Below are 26,801 nucleotides of genomic sequence, written 5' to 3'. Positions count from 1 at the left end.
CTGCGGGCATCTAAAGATCTTATTTTGATTAACTGGCCTGGCCCATCATCACATGTGAATCACACTGCTAATCAAAAGATGAGACCTCGTACGATCAGGTAAGAGGTGCTTCTCCATCTCTCATCTAGTTGCCACAAATGTCAGGTATGGTTGATAGATTGGAACATGTGCTTTGCACCGATTCTACTTATATTATCTCTGGGGTGGAATCTTTTACCACACAGTGAAAAATCTTTAGCAACTTCTGGATGAGCAGCTTTCTAGCAGTTTAAGTTTTGCAATTATTTTCCTCTCCTTTTTCCTGGTAACAGAGCTGGCACAGTTTTCATAAACAATTTTAAAACTGTCCTGATTGTGATACTGTGGAATTCTAGGCACACTTGTAGATTAAAAGTGGAGGAGATATTAATTTATGATGGTGTATTAAATGTAGATTTGTACTGCACTTTAAAGCCAGTTTCACCATCATGCATGATTTCCTTAATGTGTTCCCTTCTCCATTTTCACCACAAGAAAATCTAGAGTAGTCAGCTACATGTGTGGCTCCATGGTGTAATGGTTAGCACTCTGGACTCTGAATCCAGTGATCTGAGTTCAAATTTCAGTGGAACCTGTAAGTTTCATCTTTAGCATTATAATTTCTACTATGTTCAACTTTTAGAATGAAACTTAAAAACTTGAAACTTGATTTGAATGGTGCAAGAATCCATGGAATCCTATAAAATTGACTAAAGGAAACAAAATTCTTATCTTGTATGTTACACCAAGCAACAATATTCTATGACTTGTGGAAATGTTCCCATGATTTTTAATTCTGGTGGGAAAATCTGATGATGATTTCAAATCAAAATGGCTTTAGGAAACGCCAGCTTATTTTCCTGAATTTTCTTTTCTCTTGTTTTTTCCAAAATTATCTATAATGTTTTATTGAGGAATTTTTTGGCAATTTAAAAACAATTGTTTAGTCCATCAGTTGAGTATGTTCTTGTGGCTTTTTTGTAGGTGACAAAAGGAACTAGAAGTCACTAAGAGACTTTAAAGTGTCTTTCTAAGCTTCTAGTTGACTTGAATTTTATTACGGAAGGTATTCGAAGCAAAAAAATCAAATGGAAATTGACATAGTCACTTTACCGTTTTGGAAACTATGCAGTTAAAAGATGCTCAAAACGACTGAAAATACGAAGACTAATTTTATTTTATGTTTACATAGAAATGAATATTTTTCTTCTTTTGAGCTTTTTTGGTGTATTCTTTAGTAAGTCTTCAGAGCCAACTCACACTAAATCTGCCTTTTAAACTGTTGAAAGGCTTGAGCGGTACAAGGTTTCAAGTTAAGATGACTTCACATCAGATTTTTAAATTTTAGTGAGGCCTGAAATTTTGAAGGTATCTCAGAAGTTGTGGCTGAGTTGTTAAAGCGATGGACTTGAAATCCATTGGGAACTCCCTGCGCATTCAATCATTGCCAACTATGTCAATTTCCAAGTAGGTTTTTTGATGATTATCTGAGTAGATCAATGCACACCTTCCTTAGTTTATCCCCCAAAAAGTTGTTTCATATCTCTGGACTGGATTTGGAGAACCAACCTGCGGGCATCTAAAGATCTTATTTTGATTAACTGGCCTGGCCCATCATCACATGTGAATCACACTGCTAATCAAAAGATGAGACCTCGTACGATCAGGTAAGAGGTGCTTCTCCATCTCTCATCTAGTTGCCACAAATGTCAGGTATGGTTGATAGATTGGAACATGTGCTTTGCTTTGCACCGATTCTACTTATATTATCTCTGGGGTGGAATCTTTTACCACACAGTGAAAAATCTTTAGCAACTTCTGGATGAGCAGCTTTCTAGCAGTTTAAGTTTTGCAATTATTTTCCTCTCCTTTTTCCTGGTAACAGAGCTGGCACAGTTTTCATAAACAATTTTAAAACTGTCCTGATTGTGATACTGTGGAATTCTAGGCACACTTGTAGATTAAAAGTGGAGGAGATATTAATTTATGATGGTGTATTAAATGTAGATTTGTACTGCACTTTAAAGCCAGTTTCACCATCATGCATGATTTCCTTAATGTGTTCCCTTCTCCATTTTCACCACAAGAAAATCTAGAGTAGTCAGCTACATGTGTGGCTCCATGGTGTAATGGTTAGCACTCTGGACTCTGAATCCAGTGATCTGAGTTCAAATTTCAGTGGAACCTGTAAGTTTCATCTTTAGCATTATAATTTCTACTATGTTCAACTTTTAGAATGAAACTTGAAACTTAAAAACTTGAAACTTGATTTGAATGGTGCAAGAATCCATGGAATCCCATAAAATTGACTAAAGGAAACAAAATTCTTATCTTGTATGTTACACCAAGCAACAATATTCTATGACTTGTGGAAATGTTCCCATGATTTTTAATTCTGGTGGGAAAATCTGATGATGATTTCAAATCAAAATGGCTTTAGGAAACGCCAGCTTATTTTCCTGAATTTTCTTTTCTCTTGTTTTTTCCAAAATTATCTATAATGTTTTATTGAGGAATTTTTTGGCAATTTAAAAACAATTGTTTAGTCCATCAGTTGAGTATGTTCTTGTGGCTTTTTTGTAGGTGACAAAAGGAACTAGAAGTCACTAAGAGACTTTAAAGTGTCTTTCTAAGCTTCTAGTTGACTTGAATTTTATTACGGAAGGTATTCGAAGCAAAAAAATCAAATGGAAATTGACATAGTCACTTTACCGTTTTGGAAACTTTATGCAGTTAAAAGATGCTCAAAACGACTGAAAATACGAAGACTAATTTTATTTTATGTTTACATAGAAATGAATATTTTTCTTCTTTTGAGCTTTTTTGGTGTATTCTTTAGTAAGTTTTCAGAGCCAACTCACACTAAATCTGCCTTTTAAACTGTTGAAAGGCTTGAGCGGTACAAGGTTTCAAGTTAAGATGACTTCACATCAGATTTTTAAATTTTAGTGAGGCCTGAAATTTTGAAGGTATCTCAGAAGTTGTGGCTGAGTTGTTAAAGCGATGGACTTGAAATCCATTGGGATCTCCCTGCGCATTCAATCATTGCCAACTATGTCAATTTCCAAGTAGGTTTTTTGATGATTATCTGAGTAGATCAATGCACACCTTCCTTAGTTTATCCCCCAAAAAGTTGTTTCATATCTCTGGACTGGATTTGGAGAACCAACCTGCGGGCATCTAAAGATCTTATTTTGATTAACTGGCCTGGCCCATCATCACATGTGAATCACACTGCTAATCAAAAGATGAGACCTCGTACGATCAGGTAAGAGGTGCTTCTCCATCTCTCATCTAGTTGCCACAAATGTCAGGTATGGTTGATAGATTGGAACATGTGCTTTGCACCGATTCTACTTATATTATCTCTGGGGTGGAATCTTTTACCACACAGTGAAAAATCTTTAGCAACTTCTGGATGAGCAGCTTTCTAGCAGTTTAAGTTTTGCAATTATTTTCCTCTCCTTTTTCCTGGTAACAGAGCTGGCACAGTTTTCATAAACAATTTTAAAACTGTCCTGATTGTGATACTGTGGAATTCTAGGCACACTTGTAGATTAAAAGTGGAGGAGATATTAATTTATGATGGTGTATTAAATGTAGATTTGTACTGCACTTTAAAGCCAGTTTCACCATCATGCATGATTTCCTTAATGTGTTCCCTTCTCCATTTTCACCACAAGAAAATCTAGAGTAGTCAGCTACATGTGTGGCTCCATGGTGTAATGGTTAGCACTCTGGACTCTGAATCCAGTGATCTGAGTTCAAATTTCAGTGGAACCTGTAAGTTTCATCTTTAGCATTATAATTTCTACTATGTTCAACTTTTAGAATGAAACTTAAAAACTTGAAACTTGATTTGAATGGTGCAAGAATCCATGGAATCCTATAAAATTGACTAAAGGAAACAAAATTCTTATTAAAATCCCATGATTTTTAATTCTGGTGGGAAAATCTGATGATGATTTCAAATCAAAATGGCTTTAGGAAACGCCAGCTTATTTTCCTGAATTTTCTTTTCTCTTGTTTTTTTCCAAAATTATCTATAATGTTTTATTGAGGAATTTTTTGGCAATTTAAAAACAATTGTTTAGTCCATCAGTTGAGTATGTTCTTGTGGCTTTTTTGTAGGTGACAAAAGGAACTAGAAGTCACTAAGAGACTTTAAAGTGTCTTTCTAAGCTTCTAGTTGACTTGAATTTTATTACGGAAGGTATTCGAAGCAAAAAAATCAAATGGAAATTGACATAGTCACTTTACCGTTTTGGAAACTATGCAGTTAAAAGATGCTCAAAACGACTGAAAATACGAAGACTAATTTTATTTTATGTTTACATAGAAATGAATATTTTTCTTCTTTTGAGCTTTTTTGGTGTATTCTTTAGTAAGTTTTCAGAGCCAACTCACACTAAATCTGCCTTTTAAACTGTTGAAAGGCTTGAGCGGTACAAGGTTTCAAGTTAAGATGACTTCACATCAGATTTTTAAATTTTAGTGAGGCCTGAAATTTTGAAGGTATCTCAGAAGTTGTGGCTGAGTTGTTAAAGCGATGGACTTGAAATCCATTGGGATCTCCCTGCGCATTCAATCATTGCCAACTATGTCAATTTCCAAGTAGGTTTTTTGATGATTATCTGAGTAGATCAATGCACACCTTCCTTAGTTTATCCCCCAAAAAGTTGTTTCATATCTCTGGACTGGATTTGGAGAACCAACCTGCGGGCATCTAAAGATCTTATTTTGATTAACTGGCCTGGCCCATCATCACATGTGAATCACACTGCTAATCAAAAGATGAGACCTCGTACGATCAGGTAAGAGGTGCTTCTCCATCTCTCATCTAGTTGCCACAAATGTCAGGTATGGTTGATAGATTGGAACATGTGCTTTGCTTTGCACCGATTCTACTTATATTATCTCTGGGGTGGAATCTTTTACCACACAGTGAAAAATCTTTAGCAACTTCTGGATGAGCAGCTTTCTAGCAGTTTAAGTTTTGCAATTATTTTCCTCTCCTTTTTCCTGGTAACAGAGCTGGCACAGTTTTCATAAACAATTTTAAAACTGTCCTGATTGTGATACTGTGGAATTCTAGGCACACTTGTAGATTAAAAGTGGAGGAGATATTAATTTATGATGGTGTATTAAATGTAGATTTGTACTGCACTTTAAAGCCAGTTTCACCATCATGCATGATTTCCTTAATGTGTTCCCTTCTCCATTTTCACCACAAGAAAATCTAGAGTAGTCAGCTACATGTGTGGCTCCATGGTGTAATGGTTAGCACTCTGGACTCTGAATCCAGTGATCTGAGTTCAAATTTCAGTGGAACCTGTAAGTTTCATCTTTAGCATTATAATTTCTACTATGTTCAACTTTTAGAATGAAACTTAAAAACTTGAAACTTGATTTGAATGGTGCAAGAATCCATGGAATCCTATAAAATTGACTAAAGGAAACAAAATTCTTATCTTGTATGTTACACCAAGCAACAATATTCTATGACTTGTGGAAATGTTCCCATGATTTTTAATTCTGGTGGGAAAATCTGATGATGATTTCAAATCAAAATGGCTTTAGGAAACGCCAGCTTATTTTCCTGAATTTTCTTTTCTCTTGTTTTTTCCAAAATTATCTATAATGTTTTATTGAGGAATTTTTTGGCAATTTAAAAACAATTGTTTAGTCCATCAGTTGAGTATGTTCTTGTGGCTTTTTTGTAGGTGACAAAAGGAACTAGAAGTCACTAAGAGACTTTAAAGTGTCTTTCTAAGCTTCTAGTTGACTTGAATTTTATTACGGAAGGTATTCGAAGCAAAAAAATCAAATGGAAATTGACATAGTCACTTTACCGTTTTGGAAACTATGCAGTTAAAAGATGCTCAAAACGACTGAAAATACGAAGACTAATTTTATTTTATGTTTACATAGAAATGAATATTTTTCTTCTTTTGAACTTTTTTGGTGTATTCTTTAGTAAGTCTTCAGAGCCAACTCACACTAAATCTGCCTTTTAAACTGTTGAAAGGCTTGAGCGGTACAAGGTTTCAAGTTAAGATGACTTCACATCAGATTTTTAAATTTTAGTGAGGCCTGAAATTTTGAAGGTATCTCAGAAGTTGTGGCTGAGTTGTTAAAGCGATGGACTTGAAATCCATTGGGAACTCCCTGCGCATTCAATCATTGCCAACTATGTCAATTTCCAAGTAGGTTTTTTGATGATTATCTGAGTAGATCAATGCACACCTTCCTTAGTTTATCCCCCAAAAAGTTGTTTCATATCTCTGGACTGGATTTGGAGAACCAACCTGCGGGCATCTAAAGATCTTATTTTGATTAACTGGCCTGGCCCATCATCACATGTGAATCACACTGCTAATCAAAAGATGAGACCTCGTACGATCAGGTAAGAGGTGCTTCTCCATCTCTCATCTAGTTGCCACAAATGTCAGGTATGGTTGATAGATTGGAACATGTGCTTTGCTTTGCACCGATTCTACTTATATTATCTCTGGGGTGGAATCTTTTACCACACAGTGAAAAATCTTTAGCAACTTCTGGATGAGCAGCTTTCTAGCAGTTTAAGTTTTGCAATTATTTTCCTCTCCTTTTTCCTGGTAACAGAGCTGGCACAGTTTTCATAAACAATTTTAAAACTGTCCTGATTGTGATACTGTGGAATTCTAGGCACACTTGTAGATTAAAAGTGGAGGAGATATTAATTTATGATGGTGTATTAAATGTAGATTTGTACTGCACTTTAAAGCCAGTTTCACCATCATGCATGATTTCCTTAATGTGTTCCCTTCTCCATTTTCACCACAAGAAAATCTAGAGTAGTCAGCTACATGTGTGGCTCCATGGTGTAATGGTTAGCACTCTGGACTCTGAATCCAGTGATCTGAGTTCAAATTTCAGTGGAACCTGTAAGTTTCATCTTTAGCATTATAATTTCTACTATGTTCAACTTTTAGAATGAAACTTGAAACTTAAAAACTTGAAACTTGATTTGAATGGTGCAAGAATCCATGGAATCCCATAAAATTGACTAAAGGAAACAAAATTCTTATCTTGTATGTTACACCAAGCAACAATATTCTATGACTTGTGGAAATGTTCCCATGATTTTTAATTCTGGTGGGAAAATCTGATGATGATTTCAAATCAAAATGGCTTTAGGAAACGCCAGCTTATTTTCCTGAATTTTCTTTTCTCTTGTTTTTTCCAAAATTATCTATAATGTTTTATTGAGGAATTTTTTGGCAATTTAAAAACAATTGTTTAGTCCATCAGTTGAGTATGTTCTTGTGGCTTTTTTGTAGGTGACAAAAGGAACTAGAAGTCACTAAGAGACTTTAAAGTGTCTTTCTAAGCTTCTAGTTGACTTGAATTTTATTACGGAAGGTATTCGAAGCAAAAAAATCAAATGGAAATTGACATAGTCACTTTACCGTTTTGGAAACTTTATGCAGTTAAAAGATGCTCAAAACGACTGAAAATACGAAGACTAATTTTATTTTACGTTTACATAGAAATGAATATTTTTCTTCTTTTGAGCTTTTTTGGTGTATTCTTTAGTAAGTTTTCAGAGCCAACTCACACTAAATCTGCCTTTTAAACTGTTGAAAGGCTTGAGCGGTACAAGGTTTCAAGTTAAGATGACTTCACATCAGATTTTTAAATTTTAGTGAGGCCTGAAATTTTGAAGGTATCTCAGAAGTTGTGGCTGAGTTGTTAAAGCGATGGACTTGAAATCCATTGGGATCTCCCTGCGCATTCAATCATTGCCAACTATGTCAATTTCCAAGTAGGTTTTTTGATGATTATCTGAGTAGATCAATGCACACCTTCCTTAGTTTATCCCCCAAAAAGTTGTTTCATATCTCTGGACTGGATTTGGAGAACCAACCTGCGGGCATCTAAAGATCTTATTTTGATTAACTGGCCTGGCCCATCATCACATGTGAATCACACTGCTAATCAAAAGATGAGACCTCGTACGATCAGGTAAGAGGTGCTTCTCCATCTCTCATCTAGTTGCCACAAATGTCAGGTATGGTTGATAGATTGGAACATGTGCTTTGCACCGATTCTACTTATATTATCTCTGGGGTGGAATCTTTTACCACACAGTGAAAAATCTTTAGCAACTTCTGGATGAGCAGCTTTCTAGCAGTTTAAGTTTTGCTATTATTTTCCTCTCCTTTTTCCTGGTAACAGAGCTGGCACAGTTTTCATAAACAATTTTAAAACTGTCCTGATTGTGATACTGTGGAATTCTAGGCACACTTGTAGATTAAAAGTGGAGGAGATATTAATTTATGATGGTGTATTAAATGTAGATTTGTACTGCACTTTAAAGCCAGTTTCACCATCATGCATGATTTCCTTAATGTGTTCCCTTCTCCATTTTCACCACAAGAAAATCTAGAGTAGTCAGCTACATGTGTGGCTCCATGGTGTAATGGTTAGCACTCTGGACTCTGAATCCAGTGATCTGAGTTCAAATTTCAGTGGAACCTGTAAGTTTCATCTTTAGCATTATAATTTCTACTATGTTCAACTTTTAGAATGAAACTTAAAAACTTGAAACTTGATTGGAATGGTGCAAGAATCCATGGAATCCTATAAAATTGACTAAAGGAAACAAAATTCTTATCTTGTATGTTACACCAAGCAACAATATTCTATGACTTGTGGAAATGTTCCCATGATTTTTAATTCTGGTGGGAAAATCTGATGATGATTTCAAATCAAAATGGCTTTAGGAAACGCCAGCTTATTTTCCTGAATTTTCTTTTCTCTTGTTTTTTCCAAAATTATCTATAATGTTTTATTGAGGAATTTTTTGGCAATTTAAAAACAATTGTTTAGTCCATCAGTTGAGTATGTTCTTGTGGCTTTTTTGTAGGTGACAAAAGGAACTAGAAGTCACTAAGAGACTTTAAAGTGTCTTTCTAAGCTTCTAGTTGACTTGAATTTTATTACGGAAGGTATTCGAAGCAAAAAAATCAAATGGAAATTGACATAGTCACTTTACCGTTTTGGAAACTTTATGCAGTTAAAAGATGCTCAAAACGACTGAAAATACGAAGACTAATTTTATTTTATGTTTACATAGAAATGAATATTTTTCTTCTTTTGAGCTTTTTTGGTGTATTCTTTAGTAAGTTTTCAGAGCCAACTCACACTAAATCTGCCTTTTAAACTGTTGAAAGGCTTGAGCGGTACAAGGTTTCAAGTTAAGATGACTTCACATCAGATTTTTAAATTTTAGTGAGGCCTGAAATTTTGAAGGTATCTCAGAAGTTGTGGCTGAGTTGTTAAAGCGATGGACTTGAAATCCATTGGGATCTCCCTGCGCATTCAATCATTGCCAACTATGTCAATTTCCAAGTAGGTTTTTTGATGATTATCTGAGTAGATCAATGCACACCTTCCTTAGTTTATCCCCCAAAAAGTTGTTTCATATCTCTGGACTGGATTTGGAGAACCAACCTGCGGGCATCTAAAGATCTTATTTTGATTAACTGGCCTGGCCCATCATCACATGTGAATCACACTGCTAATCAAAAGATGAGACCTCGTACAATCAGGTAAGAGGTGCTTCTCCATCTCTCATCTAGTTGCCACAAATGTCAGGTATGGTTGATAGATTGGAACATGTGCTTTGCACCGATTCTACTTATATTATCTCTGGGGTGGAATCTTTTACCACACAGTGAAAAATCTTTAGCAACTTCTGGATGAGCAGCTTTCTAGCAGTTTAAGTTTTGCAATTATTTTCCTCTCCTTTTTCCTGGTAACAGAGCTGGCACAGTTTTCATAAACAATTTTAAAACTGTCCTGATTGTGATACTGTGGAATTCTAGGCACACTTGTAGATTAAAAGTGGAGGAGATATTAATTTATGATGGTGTATTAAATGTAGATTTGTACTGCAGCATTAAAGCCAGTTTCACCATCATGCATGATTTCCTTAATGTGTTCCCTTCTCCATTTTCACCACAAGAAAATCTAGAGTAGTAAGCTACATGTGTGGCTCCATGGTGTAATGGTTAGCACTCTGGACTCTGAATCCAGCGATTTGAGTTCAAATCTCAGTGGAACCTGTAAGTTTCATCTTTAGCATTATAATTTCTACTATGTTCAACTTTTAGAATGAAACTTAAAAACTTGAAACTTGATTTGAATGGTGCAAGAATCCATGGAATCCTATAAAATTGACTAAAGGAAACAAAATTCTTATCTTGTATGTTACACCAAGCAACAATATTCTATGACTTGTGGAAATGTTCCCATGATTTTTAATTCTGGTGGGAAAATCTGATGATGATTTCAAATCAAAATGGCTTTAGGAAACGCCAGCTTATTTTCCTGAATTTTCTTTTCTCTTGTTTTTTCCAAAATTATCTATAATGTTTTATTGAGGAATTTTTTGGCAATTTAAAAACAATTGTTTAGTCCATCAGTTGAGTATGTTCTTGTGGCTTTTTTGTAGGTGACAAAAGGAACTAGAAGTCACTAAGAGACTTTAAAGTGTCTTTCTAAGCTTCTAGTTGACTTGAATTTTATTACGGAAGGTATTCGAAGCAAAAAAATCAAATGGAAATTGACATAGTCACTTTACCGTTTTGGAAACTTTATGCAGTTAAAAGATGCTCAAAACGACTGAAAATACGAAGACTAATTTTATTTTATGTTTACATAGAAATGAATATTTTTCTTCTTTTGAGCTTTTTTGGTGTATTCTTTAGTAAGTTTTCAGAGCCAACTCACACTAAATCTGCCTTTTAAACTGTTGAAAGGCTAGAGCGGTACAAGGTTTCAAGTTAAGATGACTTCACATCAGATTTTTAAATTTTAGTGAGGCCTGAAATTTTGAAGGTATCTCAGAAGTTGTGGCTGAGTTGTTAAAGCGATGGACTTGAAATCCATTGGGATCTCCCTGCGCATTCAATCATTGCCAACTATGTCAATTTCCAAGTAGGTTTTTTGATGATTATCTGAGTAGATCAATGCACACCTTCCTTAGTTTATCCCCCAAAAAGTTGTTTCATATCTCTGGACTGGATTTGGAGAACCAACCTGCGGGCATCTAAAGATCTTATTTTGATTAACTGGCCTGGCCCATCATCATATGTGAATCACACTGCTAATCAAAAGATGAGACCTCATACGATCAGGTAAGAGGTGCTTCTCCATCTCTCATCTAGTTGCCACAAATGTCAGGTATGGTTGATAGATTGGAACATGTGCTTTGCACCGATTCTACTTATATTATCTCTGGGGTGGAATCTTTTACCACACAGTGAAAAATCTTTAGCAACTTCTGGATGAGCAGCTTTCTAGCAGTTTAAGTTTTGCAATTATTTTCCTCTCCTTGTTCCTGGTAACAGAGCTGGCACAGTTTTCATAAACAATTTTAAAACTGTCCTGATTGTGATACTGTGGAATTCTAGGCACACTTGTAGATTAAAAGTGGAGGAGATATTAATTTATGATGGTGTATTAAATGTAGATTTGTACTGCACTTTAAAGCCAGTTTCACCATCATGCATGATTTCCTTAATGTGTTCCCTTCTCCATTTTCACCACAAGAAAATCTAGAGTAGTCAGCTACATGTGTGGCTCCATGGTGTAATGGTTAGCACTCTGGACTCTGAATCCAGTGATCTGAGTTCAAATTTCAGTGGAACCTGTAAGTTTCATCTTTAGCATTATAATTTCTACTATGTTCAACTTTTAGAATGAAACTTAAAAACTTGAAACTTGATTTGAATGGTGCAAGAATCCATGGAATCCTATAAAATTGACTAAAGGAAACAAAATTCTTATCTTGTATGTTACACCAAGCAACAATATTCTATGACTTGTGGAAATGTTCCCATGATTTTTAATTCTGGTGGGAAAATCTGATGATGATTTCAAATCAAAATGGCTTTAGGAAACGCCAGCTTATTTTCCTGAATTTTCTTTTCTCTTGTTTTTTCCAAAATTATCTATAATGTTTTATTGAGGAATTTTTTGGCAATTTAAAAACAATTGTTTAGTCCATCAGTTGAGTATGTTCTTGTGGCTTTTTTGTAGGTGACAAAAGGAACTAGAAGTCACTAAGAGACTTTAAAGTGTCTTTCTAAGCTTCTAGTTGACTTGAATTTTATTACGGAAGGTATTCGAAGCAAAAAAATCAAATGGAAATTGACATAGTCACTTTACCGTTTTGGAAACTATGCAGTTAAAAGATGCTCAAAACGACTGAAAATACGAAGACTAATTTTATTTTATGTTTACATAGAAATGAATATTTTTCTTCTTTTGAGCTTTTTTGGTGTATTCTTTAGTAAGTCTTCAGAGCCAACTCACACTAAATCTGCCTTTTAAACTGTTGAAAGGCTTGAGCGGTACAAGGTTTCAAGTTAAGATGACTTCACATCAGATTTTTACATTTTAGTGAGGCCTGAAATTTTGAAGGTATCTCAGAAGTTGTGGCTGAGTTGTTAAAGCGATGGACTTGAAATCCATTGTGATCTCCCTGCGCATTCAATCATTGCCAACTATGTCAATTTCCAAGTAGGTTTTTTGATGATTATCTGAGTAGATCAATGCACACCTTCCTTAGTTTATCCCCCAAAAAGTTGTTTCATATCTCTGGACTGGATTTGGAGAACCAACCTGCGGGCATCTAAAGATCTTATTTTGATTAACTGGCCTGGCCCATCATCACATGTGAATCACACTGCTAATCAAAAGATGAGACCTCGTACGATCAGGTAAGAGGTGCTTCTCCATCTCTCATCTAGTTGCCACAAATGTCAGGTATGGTTGATAGATTGGAACATGTGCTTTGCACCGATTCTACTTATATTATCTCTGGGGTGGAATCTTTTACCACACAGTGAAAAATCTTTAGCAACTTCTGGATGAGCAGCTTTCTAGCAGTTTAAGTTTTGCAATTATTTTCCTCTCCTTTTTCCTGGTAACAGAGCTGGCACAGTTTTCATAAACAATTTTAAAACTGTCCTGATTGTGATACTGTGGAATTCTAGGCACACTTGTAGATTAAAAGTGGAGGAGATATTAATTTATGATGGTGTATTAAATGTAGATTTGTACTGCACTTTAAAGCCAGTTTCACCATCATGCATGATTTCCTTAATGTGTTCCCTTCTCCATTTTCACCACAAGAAAATCTAGAGTAGTCAGCTACATGTGTGGCTCCATGGTGTAATGGTTAGCACTCTGGACTCTGAATCCAGTGATCTGAGTTCAAATTTCAGTGGAACCTGTAAGTTTCATCTTTAGCATTATAATTTCTACTATGTTCAACTTTTAGAATGAAACTTAAAAACTTGAAACTTGATTTGAATGGTGCAAGAATCCATGGAATCCTATAAAATTGACTAAAGGAAACAAAATTCTTATCTTGTATGTTACACCAAGCAACAATATTCTATGACTTGTGGAAATGTTCCCATGATTTTTAATTCTGGTGGGAAAATCTGATGATGATTTCAAATCAAAATGGCTTTAGGAAACGCCAGCTTATTTTCCTGAATTTTCTTTTCTCTTGTTTTTTCCAAAATTATCTATAATGTTTTATTGAGGAATTTTTTGGCAATTTAAAAACAATTGTTTAGTCCATCAGTTGAGTATGTTCTTGTGGCTTTTTTGTAGGTGACAAAAGGAACTAGAAGTCACTAAGAGACTTTAAAGTGTCTTTCTAAGCTTCTAGTTGACTTGAATTTTATTACGGAAGGTATTCGAAGCAAAAAAATCAAATGGAAATTGACATAGTCACTTTACCGTTTTGGAAACTATGCAGTTAAAAGATGCTCAAAACGACTGAAAATACGAAGACTAATTTTATTTTATGTTTACATAGAAATGAATATTTTTCTTCTTTTGAGCTTTTTTGGTGTATTCTTTAGTAAGTTTTCAGAGCCAACTCACACTAAATCTGCCTTTTAAACTGTTGAAAGGCTTGAGCGGTACAAGGTTTCAAGTTAAGATGACTTCACATCAGATTTTTAAATTTTAGTGAGGCCTGAAATTTTGAAGGTATCTCAGAAGTTGTGGCTGAGTTGTTAAAGCGATGGACTTGAAATCCATTGGGATCTCCCTGCGCATTCAATCATTGCCAACTATGTCAATTTCCAAGTAGGTTTTTTGATGATTATCTGAGTAGATCAATGCACACATTCCTTAGTTTATCCCCCAAAAAGTTGTTTCATATCTCTGGACTGGATTTGGAGAACCAACCTGCGGGCATCTAAAGATCTTATTTTGATTAACTGGCCTGGCCCATCATCACATGTGAATCACACTGCTAATCAAAAGATGAGACCTCGTACGATCAGGTAAGAGGTGCTTCTCCATCTCTCATCTAGTTGCCACAAATGTCAGGTATGGTTGATAGATTGGAACATGTGCTTTGCTTTGCACCGATTCTACTTATATTATCTCTGGGGTGGAATCTTTTACCACACAGTGAAAAATCTTTAGCAACTTCTGGATGAGCAGCTTTCTAGCAGTTTAAGTTTTGCAATTATTTTCCTCTCCTTTTTCCTGGTAACAGAGCTGGCACAGTTTTCATAAACAATTTTAAAACTGTCCTGATTGTGATACTGTGGAATTCTAGGCACACTTGTAGATTAAAAGTGGAGGAGATATTAATTTATGATGGTGTATTAAATGTAGATTTGTACTGCACTTTAAAGCCAGTTTCACCATCATGCATGATTTCCTTAATGTGTTCCCTTCTCCATTTTCACCACAAGAAAATCTAGAGTAGTCAGCTACATGTGTGGCTCCATGGTGTAATGGTTAGCACTCTGGACTCTGAATCCAGTGATCTGAGTTCAAATTTCAGTGGAACCTGTAAGTTTCATCTTTAGCATTATAATTTCTACTATGTTCAACTTTTAGAATGAAACTTAAAAACTTGAAACTTGATTTGAATGGTGCAAGAATCCATGGAATCCTATAAAATTGACTAAAGGAAACAAAATTCTTATCTTGTATGTTACACCAAGCAACAATATTCTATGACTTGTGGAAATGTTCCCATGATTTTTAATTCTGGTGGGAAAATCTGATGATGATTTCAAATCAAAATGGCTTTAGGAAACGCCAGCTTATTTTCCTGAATTTTCTTTTCTCTTGTTTTTTCCAAAATTATCTATAATGTTTTATTGAGGAATTTTTTGGCAATTTAAAAACAATTGTTTAGTCCATCAGTTGAGTATGTTCTTGTGGCTTTTTTGTAGGTGACAAAAGGAACTAGAAGTCACTAAGAGACTTTAAAGTGTCTTTCTAAGCTTCTAGTTGACTTGAATTTTATTACGGAAGGTATTCGAAGCAAAAAAATCAAATGGAAATTGACATAGTCACTTTACCGTTTTGGAAACTATGCAGTTAAAAGATGCTCAAAACGACTGAAAATACGAAGACTAATTTTATTTTATGTTTACATAGAAATGAATATTTTTCTTCTTTTGAGCTTTTTTGGTGTATTCTTTAGTAAGTTTTCAGAGCCAACTCACACTAAATCTGCCTTTTAAACTGTTGAAAGGCTTGAGCGGTACAAGGTTTCAAGTTAAGATGACTTCACATCAGATTTTTAAATTTTAGTGAGGCCTGAAATTTTGAAGGTATCTCAGAAGTTGTGGCTGAGTTGTTAAAGCGATGGACTTGAAATCCATTGGGATCTCCCTGCGCATTCAATCATTGCCAACTATGTCAATTTCCAAGTAGGTTTTTTGATGATTATCTGAGTAGATCAATGCACACCTTCCTTAGTTTATCCCCCAAAAAGTTGTTTCATATCTCTGGACTGGATTTGGAGAACCAACCTGCGGGCATCTAAAGATCTTATTTTGATTAACTGGCCTGGCCCATCATCACATGTGAATCACACTGCTAATCAAAAGATGAGACCTCGTACGATCAGGTAAGAGGTGCTTCTCCATCTCTCATCTAGTTGCCACAAATGTCAGGTATGGTTGATAGATTGGAACATGTGCTTTGCTTTGCACCGATTCTACTTATATTATCTCTGGGGTGGAATCTTTTACCACACAGTGAAAAATCTTTAGCAACTTCTGGATGAGCAGCTTTCTAGCAGTTTAAGTTTTGCAATTATTTTCCTCTCCTTTTTCCTGGTAACAGAGCTGGCACAGTTTTCATAAACAATTTTAAAACTGTCCTGATTGTGATACTGTGGAATTCTAGGCACACTTGTAGATTAAAAGTGGAGGAGATATTAATTTATGATGGTGTATTAAATGTAGATTTGTACTGCACTTTAAAGCCAGTTTCACCATCATGCATGATTTCCTTAATGTGTTCCCTTCTCCATTTTCACCACAAGAAAATCTAGAGTAGTCAGCTACATGTGTGGCTCCATGGTGTAATGGTTAGCACTCTGGACTCTGAATCCAGTGATCTGAGTTCAAATTTCAGTGGAACCTGTAAGTTTCATCTTTAGCATTATAATTTCTACTATGTTCAACTTTTAGAATGAAACTTGAAACTTAAAAACTTGAAACTTGATTTGAATGGTGCAAGAATCCATGGAATCCTATAAAATTGACTAAAGGAAACAAAATTCTTATCTTGTATGTTACACCAAGCAACAATATTCTATGACTTGTGGAAATGTTCCCATGATTTTTAATTCTGGTGGGAAAATCTGATGATGATTTCAAATCAAAATGGCTTTAGGAAACGCCAGCTTATTTTCCTGAATTTTCTTTTCTCTTGTTTTTTCCAAAATTATCTATAATGTTTTATTGAGGAATTTTTTGGCAATTTAAAAACAATTGTTTAGTCCATCAGTTGAGTATGTTCTTGTGGCTTTTTTGTAGGTGACAAAAGGAACTAGAAGTCACTAAGAGACTTTAAAGTGTCTTTCTAAGCTTCTAGTTGACTTGAATTTTATTACAGAAGGTATTCGAAGCAAAAAAATCAAATGGAAATTGACATAGTCACTTTACCGTTTTGGAAACTTTATGCAGTTAAAAGATGCTCAAAACGACTGAAAATACGAAGACTAATTTTATTTTATGTTTACATAGAAATGAATATTTTTCTTCTTTTGAGCTTTTTTGGTGTATTCTTTAGTAAGTTTTCAGAGCCAACTCACACTAAATCTGCCTTTTAAACTGTTGAAAGGCTTGAGCGGTACAAGGTTTCAAGTTAAGATGACTTCACATCAGATTTTTAAATTTTAGTGAGGCCTGAAATTTTGAAGGTATCTCAGAAGTTGTGGCTGAGTTGTTAAAGCGATGGACTTGAAATCCATTGGGATCTCCCTGCGCATTCAATCATTGCCAACTATGTCAATTTCCAAGTAGGTTTTTTGATGATTATCTGAGTAGATCAATGCACACCTTCCTTAGTTTATCCCCCAAAAAGTTGTTTCATATCTCTGGACTGGATTTGGAGAACCAACCTGCGGGCATCTAAAGATCTTATTTTGATTAACTGGCCTGGCCCATCATCACATGTGAATCACACTGCTAATCAAAAGATGAGACCTCGTACGATCAGGTAAGAGGTGCTTCTCCATCTCTCATCTAGTTGCCACAAATGTCAGGTATGGTTGATAGATTGGAACATGTGCTTTGCTTTGCACCGATTCTACTTATATTATCTCTGGGGTGGAATCTTTTACCACACAGTGAAAAATCTTTAGCAACTTCTGGATGAGCAGCTTTCTAGCAGTTTAAGTTTTGCAATTATTTTCCTCTCCTTTTTCCTGGTAACAGAGCTGGCACAGTTTTCATAAACAATTTTAAAACTGTCCTGATTGTGATACTGTGGAATTCTAGGCACACTTGTAGATTAAAAGTGGAGGAGATATTAATTTATGATGGTGTATTAAATGTAGATTTGTACTGCACTTTAAAGCCAGTTTCACCATCATGCATGATTTCCTTAATGTGTTCCCTTCTCCATTTTCACCACAAGAAAATCTAGAGTAGTCAGCTACATGTGTGGCTCCATGGTGTAATGGTTAGCACTCTGGACTCTGAATCCAGTGATCTGAGTTCAAATTTCAGTGGAACCTGTAAGTTTCATCTTTAGCATTATAATTTCTACTATGTTCAACTTTTAGAATGAAACTTGAAACTTAAAAACTTGAAACTTGATTTGAATGGTGCAAGAATCCATGGAATCCTATAAAATTGACTAAAGGAAACAAAATTCTTATCTTGTATGTTACACCAAGCAACAATATTCTATGACTTGTGGAAATGTTCCCATGATTTTTAATTCTGGTGGGAAAATCTGATGATGATTTCAAATCAAAATGGCTTTAGGAAACGCCAGCTTATTTTCCTGAATTTTCTTTTCTCTTGTTTTTTCCAAAATTATCTATAATGTTTTATTGAGGAATTTTTTGGCAATTTAAAAACAATTGTTTAGTCCATCAGTTGAGTATGTTCTTGTGGCTTTTTTGTAGGTGACAAAAGGAACTAGAAGTCACTAAGAGACTTTAAAGTGTCTTTCTAAGCTTCTAGTTGACTTGAATTTTATTACAGAAGGTATTCGAAGCAAAAAAATCAAATGGAAATTGACATAGTCAGTTTACCGTTTTGGAAACTTTATGCAGTTAAAAGATGCTCAAAACGACTGAAAATACGAAGACTAATTTTATTTTATGTTTACATAGAAATGAATATTTTTCTTCTTTTGAGCTTTTTTGGTGTATTCTTTAGTAAGTTTTCAGAGCCAACTCACACTAAATCTGCCTTTTAAACTGTTGAAAGGCTTGAGCGGTACAAGGTTTCAAGTTAAGATGACTTCACATCAGATTTTTAAATTTTAGTGAGGCCTGAAATTTTGAAGGTATCTCAGAAGTTGTGGCTGAGTTGTTAAAGCGATGGACTTGAAATCCATTGGGATCTCCCTGCGCATTCAATCATTGCCAACTATGTCAATTTCCAAGTAGGTTTTTTGATGATTATCTGAGTAGATCAATGCACACCTTCCTTAGTTTATCCCCCAAAAAGTTGTTTCATATCTCTGGACTGGATTTGGAGAACCAACCTGCGGGCATCTAAAGATCTTATTTTGATTAACTGGCCTGGCCCATCATCACATGTGAATCACACTGCTAATCAAAAGATGAGACCTCGTACGATCAGGTAAGAGGTGCTTCTCCATCTCTCATCTAGTTGCCACAAATGTCAGGTATGGTTGATAGATTGGAACATGTGCTTTGCACCGATTCTACTTATATTATCTCTGGGGTGGAATCTTTTACCACACAGTGAAAAATCTTTAGCAACTTCTGGATGAGCAGCTTTCTAGCAGTTTAAGTTTTGCAATTATTTTCCTCTCCTTTTTCCTGGTAACAGAGCTGGCACAGTTTTCATAAACAATTTTAAAACTGTCCTGACTGTGATACTGTGGAATTCTAGGCACACTTGTAGATTAAAAGTGGAGGAGATATTAATTTATGATGGTGTATTAAATGTAGATTTGTACTGCACTTTAAAGCCAGTTTCACCATCATGCATGATTTCCTTAATGTGTTCCCTTCTCCATTTTCACCACAAGAAAATCTAGAGTAGTCAGCTACATGTGTGGCTCCATGGTGTAATGGTTAGCACTCTGGACTCTGAATCCAGTGATCTGAGTTCAAATTTCAGTGGAACCTGTAAGTTTCATCTTTAGCATTATAATTTCTACTATGTTCAACTTTTAGAATGAAACTTAAAAACTTGAAACTTGATTTGAATGGTGCAAGAATCCATGGAATCCTATAAAATTGACTAAAGGAAACAAAATTCTTATCTTGTATGTTACACCAAGCAACAATATTCTATGACTTGTGGAAATGTTCCCATGATTTTTAATTCTGGTGGGATAATCTGATGATGATTTCAAATCAAAATGGCTTTAGGAAACGCCAGCTTATTTTCCTGAATTTTCTTTTCTCTTGTTTTTTCCAAAATTATCTATAATGTTTTATTGAGGAATTTTTTGGCAATTTAAAAACAATTGTTTAGTCCATCAGTTGAGTATGTTCTTGTGGCTTTTTTGTAGGTGACAAAAGGAACTAGAAGTCACTAAGAGACTTTAAAGTGTCTTTCTAAGCTTCTAGTTGACTTGAACTTTATTACGGAAGGTATTCGAAGCAAAAAAATCAAATGGAAATTGACATAGTCACTTTACCGTTTTGGAAACTATGCAGTTAAAAGATGCTCAAAACGACTGAAAATACGAAGACTAATTTTATTTTATGTTTACATAGAAATGAATATTTTTCTTCTTTTGAGCTTTTTTGGTGTATTCTTTAGTAAGTTTTCAGAGCCAACTCACACTAAATCTGCCTTTTAAACTGTTGAAAGGCTTGAGCGGTACAAGGTTTCAAGTTAAGATGACTTCACATCAGATTTTTAAATTTTAGTGAGGCCTGAAATTTTGAAGGTATCTCAGAAGTTGTGGCTGAGTTGTTAAAGCGATGGACTTGAAATCCATTGGGATCTCCCTGCGCATTCAATCATTGTCAATTTCCAAGTAGGTTTTTTGATGATTATCTGAGTAGATCAATGCACACCTTCCTTAGTTTATCCCCCAAAAAGTTGTTTCATATCTCTGGACTGGATTTGGAGAACCAACCTGCGGGCATCTAAAGATCTTATTTTGATTAACTGGCCTGGCCCATTATCACATGTGAATCACACTGCTAATCAAAAGATGAGACCTCGTACGATCAGGTAAGAGGTGCTTCTCCATCTCTCATCTAGTTGCCACAAATGTCAGGTATGGTTGATAGATTGGAACATGTGCTTTGCTTTGCACCGATTCTACTTATATTATCTCTCGGGTGGAATCTTTTACCACACAGTGAAAAATCTTTAGCAACTTCTGGATGAGCAGCTTTGTAGCAGTTTAAGTTTTGCAATTATTTTCCTCTCCTTTTTCCTGGTAACAGAGCTGGCACAGTTTTCATAAACAATTTTAAAACTGTCCTGATTGTGATACTGTGGAATTCTAGGCACACTTGTAGATTAAAAGTGGAGGAGATATTAATTTATGATGGTGTATTAAATGTAGATTTGTACTGCAGCTTTAAAGCCAGTTTCACCATCATGCATGATTTCCTTAATGTGTTCCCTTCTCCATTTTCACCACAAGAAAATCTAGAGTAGTCAGCTATATGTGTGGTTCCATGGTGTAATGGTTTGCACTCTGGACTCTAAATCCATCGATTTGAGTTCAAATCTCAGTGGAACCTGTAAGTTTCATCTTTAGCATTATAATTTCTACTATGTTCAACTTTTAGAATAAAACTTGAAACTTAAAAACTTGAAACTTGATTTGAATGGTGCAAGAATCCATGGAATCCTATAAAATTGACTAAAGGAAACAAAATTCTTATCTTGTATGTTACACCAAGCAACAATATTCTATGACTTGTGGAAATGTTCCCATGATTTTTAATTCTGGTGGGAAAATCTGATGATGATTTCAAATCAAAATGGCTTTAGGAAACGCCAGCTTATTTTCCTGAATTTTCTTTTCTCTTGTTTTTTCCAAAATTATCTATAATGTTTTATTGAGGAATTTTTTGGCAATTTAAAAACAATTGTTTAGTCCATCAGTTGAGTATGTTCTTGTGGCTTTTTTGTAGGTGACAAAAGGAACTAGAAGTCACTAAGAGACTTTAAAGTGTCTTTCTAAGCTTCTAGTTGACTTGAATTTTATTACGGAAGGTATTCGAAGCAAAAAAATCAAATGGAAATTGACATAGTCACTTTACCGTTTTGGAAACTTTATGCAGTTAAAAGATGCTCAAAACGACTGAAAATACGAAGACTAATTTTATTTTATGTTTACATAGAAATGAATATTTTTCTTCTTTTGAGCTTTTTTGGTGTATTCTTTAGTAAGTTTTCAGAGCCAACTCACACTAAATCTGCCTTTTAAACTGTTGAAAGGCTTGAGCGGTACAAGGTTTCAAGTTAAGATGACTTCACATCAGATTTTTAAATTTTAGTGAGGCCTGAAATTTTGAAGGTATCTCAGAAGTTGTGGCTGAGTTGTTAAAGCGATGGACTTGAAATCCATTGGGATCTCCCTGCGCATTCAATCATTGCCAACTATGTCAACTTCCAAGTAGGTTTTTTGATGATTATCTGAGTAGATCAATGCACACCTTCCTTAGTTTATCCCCCAAAAAGTTGTTTCATATCTCTGGACTGGATTTGGAGAACCAACCTGCGGGCATCTAAAGATCTTATTTTGATTAACTGGCCTGGCCCATCATCACATGTGAATCACACTGCTAATCAAAAGATGAGACCTCGTACGATCAGGTAAGAGGTGCTTCTCCATCTCTCATCTAGTTGCCACAAATGTCAGGTATGGTTGATAGATTGGAACATGTGCTTTGCTTTGCACCGATTCTACTTATATTATCTCTGGGGTGGAATCTTTTACCACACAGTGAAAAATCTTTAGCAACTTCTGGATGAGCAGCTTTCTAGCAGTTTAAGTTTTGCAATTATTTTCCTCTCCTTTTTCCTGGTAACAGAGCTGGCACAGTTTTCATAAACAATTTTAAAACTGTCCTGATTGTGATACTGTGGAATTCTAGGCACACTTGTAGATTAAAAGTGGAGGAGATATTAATTTATGATGGTGTATTAAATGTAGATTTGTACTGCAGCTTTAAAGCCAGTTTCACCATCATGCATGATTTCCTTAATGTGTTCCCTTCTCCATTTTCACCACAAGAAAATCTAGAGTAGTCAGCTACATGTGTGGTTCTATGGTGTAATGGTTAGCACTCTGGACTCTGAATCCAGCGATCTGAGTTCAAATCTCAGTGGAACCTGTAAGTTTCATCTTTAGCATTATAATTTCTACTATGTTCAACTTTTAGAATGAAACTTGAAACTTTGAAACTTTGAAACTTCATTTGAATGGTGCAAGAATCCATGGAATCCTATAAAATTGACTTCAGGAAACAAAATTCTTATCTTGTATGTTACACCAAGCAACTATATTCTATGACTTGTGTAAATGTTCCCATGATTTTTAATTCGGGTGGGAAAATCTGATGATGATTTCAAATCAAAATGGCTTTAGGAAACGCCAGCTTATTTTCCTGAATTTTCTTTTCTCTTGTTTTTTCCAAAATTATCTATAATGTTTTATTGAGGAATTTTTTGGCAATTTAAAAACAATTGTTTAGTCCATCAGTTGAGTATGTTCTTGTGGCTTTTTTGTAGGTGACAAAAGGAACTAGAAGTCACTAAGAGACTTTAAAGTGTCTTTCTAAGCTTCTAGTTGACTTGAATTTTATTACGGAAGGTATTCGAAGCAAAAAAATCAAATGGAAATTGACATAGTCACTTTACCGTTTTGGAAACTTTATGCAGTTAAAAGATGCTCAAAACGACTGAAAATACGAAGACTAATTTTATTTTATGTTTACATAGAAATGAATATTTTTCTTCTTTTGAGCTTTTTTGGTGTATTCTTTAGTAAGTTTTCAGAGCCAACTCACACTAAATCTGCCTTTTAAACTGTTGAAAGGCTTGAGCGGTACAAGGTTTCAAGTTAAGATGACTTCACATCAGATTTTTAAATTTTAGTGAGGCCTGAAATTTTGAAGGTATCTCAGAAGTTGTGGCTGAGTTGTTAAAGCGATGGACTTGAAATCCATTGGGATCTCCCTGCGCATTCAATCATTGCCAACTATGTCAATTTCCAAGTAGGTTTTTTGATGATTATCTGAGTAGATCAATGCACACCTTCCTTAGTTTATCCCCCAAAAAGTTGTTTCATATCTCTGGACTGGATTTGGAGAACCAACCTGCGGGCATCTAAAGATCTTATTTTGATTAACTGGCCTGGCCCATCATCACATGTGAATCACACTGCTAATCAAAAGATGAGACCTCGTACGATCAGGTAAGAGGTGCTTCTCCATCTCTCATCTAGTTGCCACAAATGTCAGGTATGGTTGATAGATTGGAACATGTGCTTTGCTTTGCACCGATTCTACTTATATTATCTCTCGGGTGGAATCTTTTACCACACAGTGAAAAATCTTCAGCAACTTCTGGATGAGCAGCTTTCTAGCAGTTTAAGTTTTGCAATTATTTTCCTCTCCTTTTTCCTGGTAACAGAGCTGGCACAGTTTTCATAAACAATTTTAAAACTGTCCTGATTGTGATACTGTGGAATTCTAGGCACACTTGTAGATTAAAAGTGGAGGAGATATTAATTTATGATGGTGTATTAAATGTAGATTTGTACTGCAGCTTTAAAGCCAGTTTCACCATCATGCATGATTTCCTTAATGTGTTCCCTTCTCCATTTTCACCACAAGAAAATCTAGAGTAGTCAGCTATATGTGTGGTTCCATGGTGTAATGGTTAGCACTCTGGACTCTGAATCCATCGATTTGAGTTCAAATCTCAGTGGAACCTGTAAGATTTAACTTTAGCATTATAATTTCTACTATGTTCAACTTTTAGAATGAAACTTGGTGCAAGAATCCATGGAATCCTATAAAATTGACTTCAGGAAACAAAATTCTTATCTTGTATGTTACACCAAGCAACTATATTCTATGACTTGTGTAAATGTTCCCATGATTTTTAATTCGGGTGGGAAAATCTGATGATGATTTCAAATCAAAATGGCTTTAGGAAACGCCAGCTTATTTTCCTGAATTTTCTTTTCTCTTGTTTTTTCCAAAATTATCTATAATGTTTTATTGAGGAATTTTTTGGCAATTTAAAAACAATTGTTTAGTCCATCAGTTGAGTATGTTCTTGTGGCTTTTTTGTAGGTGACAAAAGGAACTAGAAGTCACTAAGAGACTTTAAAGTGTCTTTCTAAGCTTCTAGTTGACTTGAATTTTATTACGGAAGGTATTCGAAGCAAAAAAATCAAATGGAAATTGACATAGTCACTTTACCGTTTTGGAAACTTTATGCAGTTAAAAGATGCTCAAAACGACTGAAAATACGAAGACTAATTTTATTTTATGTTTACATAGAAATGAATATTTTTCTTCTTTTGAGCTTTTTTGGTGTATTCTTTAGTAAGTTTTCAGAGCCAACTCACACTAAATCTGCCTTTTAAACTGTTGAAAGGCTTGAGCGGTACAAGGTTTCAAGTTAAGATGACTTCACATCAGATTTTTAAATTTTAGTGAGGCCTGAAATTTTGAAGGTATCTCAGAAGTTGTGGCTGAGTTGTTAAAGCGATGGACTTGAAATCCATTGGGATCTCCCTGCGCATTCAATCATTGTCAATTTCCAAGTAGGTTTTTTGATGATTATCTGAGTAGATCAATGCACACCTTCCTTAGTTTATCCCCCAAAAAGTTGTTTCATATCTCTGGACTGGATTTGGAGAACCAACCTGCGGGCATCTAAAGATCTTATTTTGATTAACTGGCCTGGCCCATTATCACATGTGAATCACACTGCTAATCAAAAGATGAGACCTCGTACGATCAGGTAAGAGGTGCTTCTCCATCTCTCATCTAGTTGCCACAAATGTCAGGTATGGTTGATAGATTGGAACATGTGCTTTGCTTTGCACCGATTCTACTTATATTATCTCTCGGGTGGAATCTTTTACCACACAGTGAAAAATCTTTAGCAACTTCTGGATGAGCAGCTTTGTAGCAGTTTAAGTTTTGCAATTATTTTCCTCTCCTTTTTCCTGGTAACAGAGCTGGCACAGTTTTCATAAACAATTTTAAAACTGTCCTGATTGTGATACTGTGGAATTCTAGGCACACTTGTAGATTAAAAGTGGAGGAGATATTAATTTATGATGGTGTATTAAATGTAGATTTGTACTGCAGCTTTAAAGCCAGTTTCACCATCATGCATGATTTCCTTAATGTGTTCCCTTCTCCATTTTCACCACAAGAAAATCTAGAGTAGTCAGCTATATGTGTGGTTCCATGGTGTAATGGTTTGCACTCTGGACTCTAAATCCATCGATTTGAGTTCAAATCTCAGTGGAACCTGTAAGTTTCATCTTTAGCATTATAATTTCTACTATGTTCAACTTTTAGAATAAAACTTGAAACTTAAAAACTTGAAACTTGATTTGAATGGTGCAAGAATCCATGGAATCCTATAAAATTGACTAAAGGAAACAAAATTCTTATCTTGTATGTTACATCAAGCAACAATATTCTATGACTTGTGGAAATGTTCCCATGATTTTTAATTCTGGTGGGAAAATCTGATGATGATTTCAAATCAAAATGGCTTTAGGAAACGCCAGCTTATTTTCCTGAATTTTCTTTTCTCTTGTTTTTTCCAAAATTATCTATAATGTTTTATTGAGGAATTTTTTGGCAATTTAAAAACAATTGTTTAGTCCATCAGTTGAGTATGTTCTTGTGGCTTTTTTGTAGGTGACAAAAGGAACTAGAAGTCACTAAGAGACTTTAAAGTGTCTTTCTAAGCTTCTAGTTGACTTGAATTTTATTACGGAAGGTATTCGAAGCAAAAAAATCAAATGGAAATTGACATAGTCACTTTACCGTTTTGGAAACTTTATGCAGTTAAAAGATGCTCAAAACGACTGAAAATACGAAGACTAATTTTATTTTATGTTTACATAGAAATGAATATTTTTCTTCTTTTGAGCTTTTTTGGTGTATTCTTTAGTAAGTTTTCAGAGCCAACTCACACTAAATCTGCCTTTTAAACTGTTGAAAGGCTTGAGCGGTACAAGGTTTCAAGTTAAGATGACTTCACATCAGATTTTTAAATTTTAGT

At 35.0% G+C, this 26,801-nt stretch overlaps 15 non-coding genes across 15 annotated transcripts; all 15 read left to right on the top strand.

Moving 5' to 3' along the window:
* Positions 1–541: 541 nt before the first annotated feature.
* On the top strand, positions 542–613 carry TRNAQ-CUG (transfer RNA glutamine (anticodon CUG)). Its single transcript has one exon. It is a non-coding gene; the product is annotated as a tRNA-Gln (tRNA).
* Positions 614–2,133: 1,520 nt separating this feature from the next.
* On the top strand, positions 2,134–2,205 carry TRNAQ-CUG (transfer RNA glutamine (anticodon CUG)). The gene has a single exon. It is a non-coding gene; the product is annotated as a tRNA-Gln (tRNA).
* Positions 2,206–3,729: 1,524 nt separating this feature from the next.
* On the top strand, positions 3,730–3,801 carry TRNAQ-CUG (transfer RNA glutamine (anticodon CUG)). Its single transcript has one exon. It is a non-coding gene; the product is annotated as a tRNA-Gln (tRNA).
* A 1,479-nt stretch (positions 3,802–5,280) lies between these two features.
* Positions 5,281–5,352, top strand: TRNAQ-CUG (transfer RNA glutamine (anticodon CUG)). Its single transcript has one exon. It is a non-coding gene; the product is annotated as a tRNA-Gln (tRNA).
* A 1,520-nt stretch (positions 5,353–6,872) lies between these two features.
* TRNAQ-CUG (transfer RNA glutamine (anticodon CUG)) lies at positions 6,873–6,944 on the top strand. Its single transcript has one exon. It is a non-coding gene; the product is annotated as a tRNA-Gln (tRNA).
* Positions 6,945–8,468: 1,524 nt separating this feature from the next.
* On the top strand, positions 8,469–8,540 carry TRNAQ-CUG (transfer RNA glutamine (anticodon CUG)). The gene has a single exon. It is a non-coding gene; the product is annotated as a tRNA-Gln (tRNA).
* Positions 8,541–10,058: 1,518 nt separating this feature from the next.
* TRNAQ-CUG (transfer RNA glutamine (anticodon CUG)) lies at positions 10,059–10,130 on the top strand. Its single transcript has one exon. It is a non-coding gene; the product is annotated as a tRNA-Gln (tRNA).
* A 1,517-nt stretch (positions 10,131–11,647) lies between these two features.
* TRNAQ-CUG (transfer RNA glutamine (anticodon CUG)) lies at positions 11,648–11,719 on the top strand. Its single transcript has one exon. It is a non-coding gene; the product is annotated as a tRNA-Gln (tRNA).
* Positions 11,720–13,234: 1,515 nt separating this feature from the next.
* TRNAQ-CUG (transfer RNA glutamine (anticodon CUG)) lies at positions 13,235–13,306 on the top strand. Its single transcript has one exon. It is a non-coding gene; the product is annotated as a tRNA-Gln (tRNA).
* A 1,520-nt stretch (positions 13,307–14,826) lies between these two features.
* TRNAQ-CUG (transfer RNA glutamine (anticodon CUG)) lies at positions 14,827–14,898 on the top strand. Its single transcript has one exon. It is a non-coding gene; the product is annotated as a tRNA-Gln (tRNA).
* Positions 14,899–16,418: 1,520 nt separating this feature from the next.
* On the top strand, positions 16,419–16,490 carry TRNAQ-CUG (transfer RNA glutamine (anticodon CUG)). The gene has a single exon. It is a non-coding gene; the product is annotated as a tRNA-Gln (tRNA).
* A 1,529-nt stretch (positions 16,491–18,019) lies between these two features.
* TRNAQ-CUG (transfer RNA glutamine (anticodon CUG)) lies at positions 18,020–18,091 on the top strand. Its single transcript has one exon. It is a non-coding gene; the product is annotated as a tRNA-Gln (tRNA).
* Positions 18,092–19,615: 1,524 nt separating this feature from the next.
* On the top strand, positions 19,616–19,687 carry TRNAQ-CUG (transfer RNA glutamine (anticodon CUG)). The gene has a single exon. It is a non-coding gene; the product is annotated as a tRNA-Gln (tRNA).
* Positions 19,688–22,801: 3,114 nt separating this feature from the next.
* TRNAQ-CUG (transfer RNA glutamine (anticodon CUG)) lies at positions 22,802–22,873 on the top strand. The gene has a single exon. It is a non-coding gene; the product is annotated as a tRNA-Gln (tRNA).
* A 1,531-nt stretch (positions 22,874–24,404) lies between these two features.
* Positions 24,405–24,476, top strand: TRNAQ-CUG (transfer RNA glutamine (anticodon CUG)). The gene has a single exon. It is a non-coding gene; the product is annotated as a tRNA-Gln (tRNA).
* The last annotated feature ends 2,325 nt before the right edge of the window (positions 24,477–26,801 follow it).

Source organism: Dendrobates tinctorius, unplaced genomic scaffold (genome assembly GCF_039654945.1).
Source record: "Dendrobates tinctorius isolate UK_male_01 unplaced genomic scaffold, ASM3965494v1 ptg000047l, whole genome shotgun sequence".
In the NCBI taxonomy this organism is placed as follows: domain Eukaryota; kingdom Metazoa; phylum Chordata; class Amphibia; order Anura; family Dendrobatidae; genus Dendrobates; species Dendrobates tinctorius.
The sequence above is the reverse complement of the archived record's forward strand: the minus strand, read 5'-3'. Positions and strand labels throughout refer to the sequence as shown.